The sequence below is a fragment of the Octopus bimaculoides genome, chromosome 19 (assembly GCF_001194135.2).
Source record: "Octopus bimaculoides isolate UCB-OBI-ISO-001 chromosome 19, ASM119413v2, whole genome shotgun sequence".
NCBI lineage: Eukaryota > Metazoa > Mollusca > Cephalopoda > Octopoda > Octopodidae > Octopus > Octopus bimaculoides.
In genome coordinates, this window is record NC_068999.1 from 54,185,793 (window position 1) to 54,195,555 (window position 9,763).

The 9,763-nt window shown below is 37.5% G+C and overlaps 1 protein-coding gene across 1 annotated transcript in view; it reads right to left on the reverse strand.

Moving 5' to 3' along the window:
- Nucleotides 1-5,336, reverse strand: part of LOC106875428 (Na(+)/H(+) exchanger beta) — a 61,102-nt gene extending 55,766 nt beyond the window's left edge. Inside the window, exon 1 of the mRNA XM_014923576.2 lies at nucleotides 5,107-5,336. The gene's annotated coding sequence lies outside the window, so the exon portion shown is untranslated. The remainder of the gene's footprint in view (nucleotides 1-5,106) is intronic.
- Between the last annotated feature and the right edge of the window lie 4,427 nt (nucleotides 5,337-9,763).

Here is a 9,763-nt window from a genome sequence, read left to right on the forward strand (position 1 = left end):
CCGCTCGAAACATTTCATGTGTCACCCGCACAAGAGCCAGTCCAGGGGCACCGGCAACGATCTCGCTCGAAAGATATCATGTGTCGCCCGCACATGAGCCAGTCCAGGGGCACTGGCCACGATTCCGCTCTAAAGATTTCATGTGTCGCCCGCACAAGAGCCAGTCCAGGGGCACTGGCATCGATCTCGCTCGAGAGATATCATGTGTCGCCCGCACATGAGCCAGTCCAGGGGCACTGGCAACGATCTCGCTCGAAAAACCTCATGTGTCACCCGCAAGCCGGCCCAGGGGCACCGGCAACGATCTCGCTAAATTTTAAGTTCCTAATCATAGCAGTTAATTCATCCTTGAATGCCAGACCATCAGGTCGGGAGAAATTCAGTAGTATCAGGGACAAGCAGTGTTTAGGTATAAGCGAACTATCGGTTAGTTAGAATATATACTCGTGACATATTTCAACTTCTCAACGCAAATTTGCTGAAGTTACCATGCAGGAAAAAATCTCTCTTATGGTAAAAGGTCAGACAGAGAGCAATCTAAGCAGATATGGTATTTTTACACCTTTACCATAAGAAAGATATCGTTGGAATCTACACCATCTGAAGCATATTTGTGGAGAATTTCATTAAAAAATCCATTCTTCTGGAAGTTATGAGGAAACAATGGAGCACATTTGTGTAGATATACACTTTGCTTTACTATAAGTAAAAATAAAATTACATTGCTATTGAATGTCTCTATATCGGCTTGCTTCACTGTCATTTTGTATGCAACAATATTTGATTATATAATTGCATTGTTATATATAAACAATTCACTTCTTTCATTCGGTTTGCATTAAAAGGGTGACAATAATGTGAATGAGATGGGCTCAAATTTTCCCTTAACATAGATAGGATACTGATATTTATGATGGCCTTGTGTTCAGTAACGAATATTAACAGCATTAAAAATAGATCGAAGTGTGCACGTATACATATTTATATATATATATATATATCTTTTATCCTTTACTTGTTTCAGTCATTAGACTGTGACCATGCTGGGGCACCACTTTGAGGAATTTTAGTCGAACGTATCGACCCCAGTACCTACTATTTTTTAAAGCCTTGTACACATTCCATTGGTCTCTTTTGCTGAACTTCTAAGTTACGGGGACGTAAACACACCAACACCAGTTGTCAAGTAGGAACAATCACACACACACACACACACACACACACACACACGATGGGCCCTTTTCAGTTTCCACCTACCAAATCCACTCACAAGGCTTTGGTTGGCCCCATGCTAGAATAGAAGGAGGCATGTGGTTGGGAAGCAAACTTCTTTGGCAGTATTTTTGTAGTAATTTCTCATTGCTTTATAAATGCACGTTCTTATGAAATAATTGCATTTTATCTTATAGTTCTATTTTACGTTTTCCGCAACTGACATTAGAACTTCCTTCATGTTGCATGTCTCGCCAACGTAATCCTACATACATACCGTATGTATACTCATACATATATACACCATAGGAATATAAAATACAATGATATCAAATCATTGTAAAGTATGCTATCTTAAAGATAGCGTGTTCGTACTAGTACGCGCGCGCACACACACACACACACACACACAACTGTCCGTCGATGAAATTACAAGATTAGTTTACAGTCTTACGAGGAAGTATCAATATTCGTCAAATTAATAGTTATACCAAAGAAAAATTGGGGAAAATGACCTACAAAACCTGTATATTAAGCTAATTGTTCGTTCTCAATCGTACCACGCATCAAAAGGTTTTACTCCTGTTCAATGATTGTATAATTAAATTATATACTAAGTTTTGACAATCAACAGTATATGTATTTCTTCCACAATTTTTTTTTTACCTTCTGGCCATGCGTTAAGAAACTGTCTACATACATTCACCATGTGCTGGTGTCTCACCAGAAACTGTTTTCCGTCATGCAGAAAACAACTTTTATAAAGTTTGTTCTTCCTTTTTTTATTATCAAGGAAATCCTGGTAGAGCTCGCCATCCCACATAAAATGCTTTCATTTTCCTTTTTTCATCAAGGAAGTCCTGCTTTCGACAAGCTTTTCTTTTTCTCTTTCTACTATAGGTACAAAGCCCGACATTTCTAGGGTACAAGGCCTGACATTTTTAGGGTCTAGTCTATTACATCGACCCCACTGCTCAGCTAGTATTTATTTTATCGATCTCGAAAGGATAAAAGGTAAAGCTGATCACGGCGGAATTTACACATAAAACATGGGAAGCTGGAAGAAATGCTGCTAAGCATTTTGTCCGACTCACTAACGAATCTTACCAGCTAGCCGCCTTAGATAGAATCCCCCTCTCCCCGGGCAAGACAAGAAACTGCTGAAAAAGTAGATGTATCGTCGATAACCATGTCTCAGTATATGTCTGGTAGTGTACTACATTGTGTAGAGATTCCACCAGCACATTGTCTCTCATGAGCATCATTAACCATTTCAATTAATATTGGTTTCAAATTTTGGCACAAGGTCAACAATTTCGAGGGAAGTGGGATAGTCGATTACCTCAACCACAATGCTCTAGTGGTTTTTACTTTATCGACCCTGAAAGGGGTGAGAGGCATAGTCAACCTCGGCAGAATTTGAGCTCGGAACGTAAAGATAGACGAAATGCCGCTAAGCATTTTGCTCGGCACCTTCATCTCAGTTAACATTAGTAATTGCTGTCTCGTCTTTCTCTACCCCCTCTACGCATATGCATTCCTAATTGTTTCATGTATAGGAACAAGATCTGAAATTTGAGGGAGAGTATACCACTGAGCCCAGTGCTTGATTGCAACTTTATTTTGTTCAAGAGGGGCCAAAGGCAAAATTGACTTCAGTGGGATTTGAACTCCGAGGGCAAAGAGCCGGAAGAAATTCCGCAAGACATATTCTCAGACGTTGGAACGATTCTTACTCCTACCTGCCTATTTTAATATAATTAGAATCACCATTAATATAACTTTTTCTCCACACCAAAGGTGTAAATTTAATTAATTGATACTTCTTGGTTCACTTCATTCACTATTTTATTTTCTTATTCTCATTACTGTATACGTCTTCTAAAGTCCTAAGAGAGCTTTAAGGTTAATGTTTTGCGCAGATTTGTTTGTAGCATTAAGTGAATGAATGAAACACATTTCTCTGGACAGAACTTTGGCCTATTATAAGCAACATTCCCCAAAGCATTCGGGTATCCTTTCCCCCTGACAAATAACTAAACTGAAGTGTGTAAGATTAAACATCCAGTACCGAATACGCAATGACACGCTTCAATTCGAAGACTGCACAAACGAACACAGGGGCAACTTCAGGTATGCACTGAGTCAAGAATATCTAGAAAATGCCTGTTAGGTGTGCTTTTTCAAAGTTCATCTCTTCGACTGTGCGTCAAGTCCTGGATCAAGTATAGATCAATGTTAAATGGTGGCAGGGTGTTAGGCGCTCACAGTACTTTAGTATGAGTCGAGCAATTGCTGCTAAAGAAAAAAAATCAAGCCTTGTATTCTATATGAAGATGAATGGGGGACTCAGGGACGCTAGCCGCACGGAAACAAATAGTAAAGTGAGTGGTAAAATAGTGATTTAAACACTGATTAAAAAAAAAAAATTCGGTAAAGAGTGAAGCTTTTAGGATTTATATGAAGCGTGGAAGGTTTAAAAAAAAAAAATACAAAATTTGTTTCCTAATCGCATGAATTCGCGTTTAAAAACCGAACACTCAGAATTTTTTACCTGAATCCCAGCAATCGACCACTCTTGGGTGCATCATCATTCCATTAAATGTATTTATGGTGAGAAAAAAAAGACTGAAAAACATCAATATAAGTTAGAGTGACAAAGAAACGAGGAAGGTATCAGGTGGTCGTGAGATGTGCTAAAAATAACGGGCAAATCGCGCTTAAATCACACATTAATTTTGTTGTTGTTGTTTGCATAATCCCGTGTATAGAATACAAATTCGGAAAAATTTTCTGAAAATTCCAAAAAATAAAAAGTGATGACGGATTATATGGGGTGCTTAAACTAGAATTCCGCCAGAAGTGGCGCTAACAGGCTCTGACTACGTACACATAATATGTAGAGTACTTACAATACGCAAGAAAACAGTGCAAACAACACTAGCAACCGATAAACACTGCCCTTATCTAAGTCATAGAAAGCTAAACAGAGCTAAATCTAATCATATGTAACCCTGTTACGTAATGAAAGCGTGTAATAAACAAGACTACCGAATTAATAATTACTCGCAAGACACGTGGAAATACTTCGTTTTTATATTTTGGTGCATAAATTTATAGATCTCCACAACGTTGTTACCTTATGTTAAAGATTTTGGTTACGCGTTCTATATTGTTCAGTAGTTAAGGTTGTTTAAAGTATAACACTAACAAATACTGCGATGTAACAAATACTATGGATGATTTCTAACTACAGCATACAGGTCATACATTCTGGTCATTCCTGACCGATACTGGCTTTTCGATACTCTCTCCACCTTGCATCGGAAAAATGAAAGGAAATGTTGACATGCTAAAATTTGAATTCAAAGCGTAAAGATGTAAACAAATACCGCAATGTCTCGATCTGTAACGATTTTGCACAATATTAATTACAGCGAAAATTAACCGAGTAATTAAATCTTTCTCTCTCTCTCGTTCTCTTTCTCTCTCGTTCTCTCTCTGTGTCTGTCTGTCTCTCTCTCTCACCCAAACACACGCACATTATACATACTCGTACGAGGAAGTCATAATTGCAAGAAATAGCACCCGAATCTCCATCTTCATCAAATCACACCTTATTGTCTTAACAAAAATAAGAAAGAACGAAAGAAAGAAAGAAACAAAGAAAAGAAAAGAAAAGAAACGGAAAAGGACCCATTTAACAATGTGATCCTAGATACAGAATCTGAATGCCCTTCAACCACCCCACCACAAAGACCAGATTGATAAGGCTTAAACACTTATTGATCATAACTGTACTGGATCAGAGCTAACCAGGGGCTAAATTACAGCATGTAAAAACAATAACAATATGAAAGACAAGAACACCGCCAAAAACAAAGTCATTCTCACCTGAGTTGGTTCTTCAGTGAATTCTGCAAGCAGACGATAAATTAATGGCCGGTACGAAATCGTCTGCCGTTTGCTGTCTGTCGTCTGCCACAGTGACTGTTTTCTTAATAAAATATTTCTTTGGAAGAGAAAAGTGATAATGAGAAAAATATCTTGGTTGTGGGGGAGGTTGTCATGCCGTATCTACATTTAATCCTGGTTGGAGTACACACCTAGTCACATGCACAGCATACGTCCGTCTACACATACTTTCATTGTATATATATATATATACGTGAATGTGTGTGTGTGTGTGCAGAAGTACATATGGTCACTCACATAAACAATAAACACACACATACACAAATACATGCACACTAGCATATGCGCTTACATTGAAGCTCTTACACGTATACATGCAGTCGGTTTAAAGTATACGTATGTATGCATGTAAATATATGTGTATGTGTATACACATATATGTTTGCATACATACATACACACATACATACTTACACGCACACGCATGTATATGTATATGTATATATATATATATATATATATATATATATATATGTGTGTGTGTGTGTGTGTGTGTGTGTGTGTGTGTGTATGTTTGTGTGTATTTATTATTCATAATTTTTTACCCATTCAGTTGGACACACACACACACAAATGTGTATGCATGTATACATAAACTCGTTCACATACATACAAACATACATGTAAACATGCACAAACAGATAATTCATACATACGTGCATACATACATACATACATACATACATATAACTTTTTTCTTTGTTTCACAAACACGTTTCTATATAACGACATATCTTGCATTATCTTACATCTATATTCATGTAACCCTCTTTGTCTCACTGGCCGTTTCTTTCTCTCTCTCTCTCTCTCTTCTCTTCTCTGTCAAACGCACGCACCAGCTTATACTAAATATTTACTTATTCACTGATATCGTCAGACTTACACTCACACATCTACAATAGTAAAATCTACAGTGCAATAGAAAAGAAAGATATTGAGAGTGAGAGGAGAGAGAAAAAGATAGAAGGAAGGCGAAAATAGATAGATAGAAAGATAGATAGATAGGTAGGTAGGTAGATAGATAGATAGATAGATAGATAGATAGATAGATAGATAGATAGGAAAGATAGATAGATAGATAGGTAGGTAGATAGGTAGATAGATAGATAGATAGGTAGGTAGATAGGTAGATAGATAGATAGATAGATAAGATAGATAGAGATAGATAGATAGATAGATAGATAGATAGATAGATAGGTAGATAGATAGATAGATAGATGGGCAGACAGACAGATAGATATAAAGAACGATCGATAGATAGATACGTTGACAAAGGAAGAGGGTATGCCTGAGCTTATACACATAGGCGTTCTGACAATAAAGGTGTTTCGCGGAAATATAATCTAATCTACCTGATCCCTCCAAGACCAAACCTGGTTCTGAAGGCCACCACTAAAGCAGTCAGAACTCCTTATAGTAAAATATACCGGAATAGTTGAAGGAATTCCAATATTTCCAGCTGTTTTAGTGGTGGTTCTGAGATTCTGGTCTGGTGTGGAAATAGTCAAAAAGAGTTAAATTGTTTTTTTTATCCAAATAATGCGCGCGCACACACATTCACGCGCGCGCGAGAGAGTTAGCTAATGGTTCGGTGAAGTACTCAGTGCGAACATAGAGTGCTGTAGTTGACTTAGGCCGGTGCCTTGAGTCTTTCTGTTGCTTCTGTTAAATATTAATAAAAAAAATATACATATACTCATAGTTTAAGTTCTATTTTTCCTGTTTGTAACAACATACTTGCATAGGTGCAGGAGTGACTGTTGTGGGAAGAAGCTTGTTTCCCATCCACATGGTTCCGGGTTCAGTCCCACTGTGTGGCATCTTGGACAAGTGTCTTCTGCTTTAGCCTCGGGCCGACCAAAGCCTTGTGAGTGGATTTAGTAGACGGAAACTGAATGAAGCCCATCGTATATATATATATGTGTTTGTGTGTGTGTGTGTGTGTGCGTGTGTGTGTGTGTATTTGTGTGTCCGTGTTTGTCCCCCCCCCCCACACTATAGCATGACAACCGATTTTGGTGTATTTACGTCCCCGTAACTAGCAGTTCGGCAAAAGAGACCGATGGAAAAAGTTCTAGGCTTACAAAGAATAAGTCCTGGGGTCGATTTGTTCGACTAAAGGCGGTGCTCCAGCATGGTCGCAGTCAAATGACTGAAACAAGTAAAAGAATAAAAGAATATATATATGTATATGTATCTTCAGTACATACACACACATACACAACACACACACATACACACACATACACGCACATGCACACAGAGGATGTAAACTAGCAAAGTTAAAATTTTAGCGACCGGTTCACTTAGCTGGCAAATTTCTTTTTAAAACCGGTTCGTGTAGACACGAATATTTTAAGCACAGTTTCTGCATAAAAATTCCGAATTTGGCCATGTCATTTCACTTCATTAGGATATAGTGTAAAATCCAGTGTTTGAAGGAACTAGTGATAGTCTATGACTGCAAAAATGCGGCAGAGGTTCAAATAGATGGTGAAGTTTATTGTGAGGATTGTAGAATATACCGTTTCACTGATTTGGCAAAAACTGAAGCTGATAGATCGATTTGGTGGATAGACGGGTCACCAGAGAAGAAAGATGGTGCGAAAGGATGAGAAACAAATAAGGGGAGCTGGTAAAGGCGAAGGATAAAAGAAAATGAAGAAAAGGATAGACACATTCTCCATGCAACCACAAAATGAAATACATTGTGTCAAGTTAATGTGTTGTAGGGAGAAAATGATAGGAAACTAGATAATACACAGGGCCAGATTAAGACCCATTGAGGTTAGGGACCTCAAAGATTTTGGTACCTCGTATATATATATTGGGTTGGCAAGAAAATCATTTCGTTTTTTTGCAAGCAGACTGAGTTACGATTTTTTAAAATGACTTTAGTTAATGTTATAATTTTTTCCTTTGACAATTTGATAGCCGTTACTTTTAGCTTACTTTAGAAGCAAATTGCGCGTAATTTTGTTTACAGCTGCTAGTTCAGCGTCAATTTTAATATGAAGAGCAAAAACAAACATTTTCGCCATATTTTGCTTTTTATTATTTTATTATTTCTGTAAAGGCAAGAAAGCTGCTGAGGCTCACAAAGAGATATGTGAAGTTTATGGTGTCGATTGCTTAACAGGACGCACATTTCAGAAATGATTTTCAAAATTCCGTTCTGGAGATTTTTCACTCAAAGATGACCAACGTTCTGGTCGACCTACTGAAATTGATGATGACCGAATCAAAGGCATAGTTGAATCTGATTGTCACATAACTGTGCGAGAGATTGCAGAGAGGTAAAATGTATCACATACAATTGAAAATCACTTAAAATGTCTTGGACTCTTTAAGAAGCTCGATATTTGGATTCCACATAAATCAAAAGAGATTCACTTAACACAACGAATCAATATTTGTGATATGCATCTCAAACGCAATGATATCGACCTTTTTTCAAATGAATCATCACTGGTGATGAAAATGGATTGTCAACAATAACATCAATCGAAAACGATCGAGGTCCAAGCATAATGAACCAGTACAAACCACATTGAAAGCTGAATTGCATCAAAAAAAGGTCACGCCGTCAATTTGGTGGGATTACAAAGGTGTTGTGTATTTTGAGCTGCTTCCAAGGAATCAAACGATCAATTCAGATGTCTACTGTCAACAACTAATGAAACTGGAGGAAGCAATCAAAGAAAAACGGCCAGAATTAGCAAATCGTGAAGTAAACATATTCCACCATGACAGCGCTAGACCACATACGTCTTTGCTAACTTGTGAAAAATTATTGGAGCTTGGTTGGGAAGTGATGTCACATTCATCATATAGCCCTGACCTTGCACCATCAGATTAACATTTATTTCGAATTTTGCAAAATTCTTTGAATAGTAAAACTTTCAATAATGATGATGACCTGAAATCGCACTTGCTTCAGTTTTTGGCTGATAAGAACCAGAAGTTCTATGTGCGCGAAATCATGAAGTTGCCAGAAAGATGGCAAAAGGTCATTGAACAAAATGGAAAATATATAATTGATTAAAGTTCATTCTTTGTCCATATGTTTGCATTTGCTGAAAATTTCTGATCTTTGATTCAACAGTGCGGTGGAATTCTTAGGTCTAAAAAAGATATGCGATCTTTCAGTTACGTATAACTTGCATTATTATAACCCAATGACATAAAACAAGGAATTTTTTTTACGATTTTCCACTTGATTGTGTGTGGCGTGGAGTTGGTTTTCAAACCCTGTACGTGACTAGCCAACTTAGTGGCTTTACTTTTGTCCATGTGCTGGTAAGAAGAACCACCTATCTATGTGGTAGAAAGGATCGATACAAGAATATTTGATATAGGATTTACATGTATATATTGAACGTGTAGCGAAATCCCAGCTGAAATTTGAACATAGCTTTCAGATTTTTCCAATCAAGAATCACGAACTAATGTATCTCCATAAAAGATATTAACACCTATGTGAATATGAATCATCCAATCAGCACTGGTCGACACAGCAAGCTTCAAAGTAAGACAGCTAGTTTTCCCGCCAAACAGTTTGACCGAAGAGTCTAGA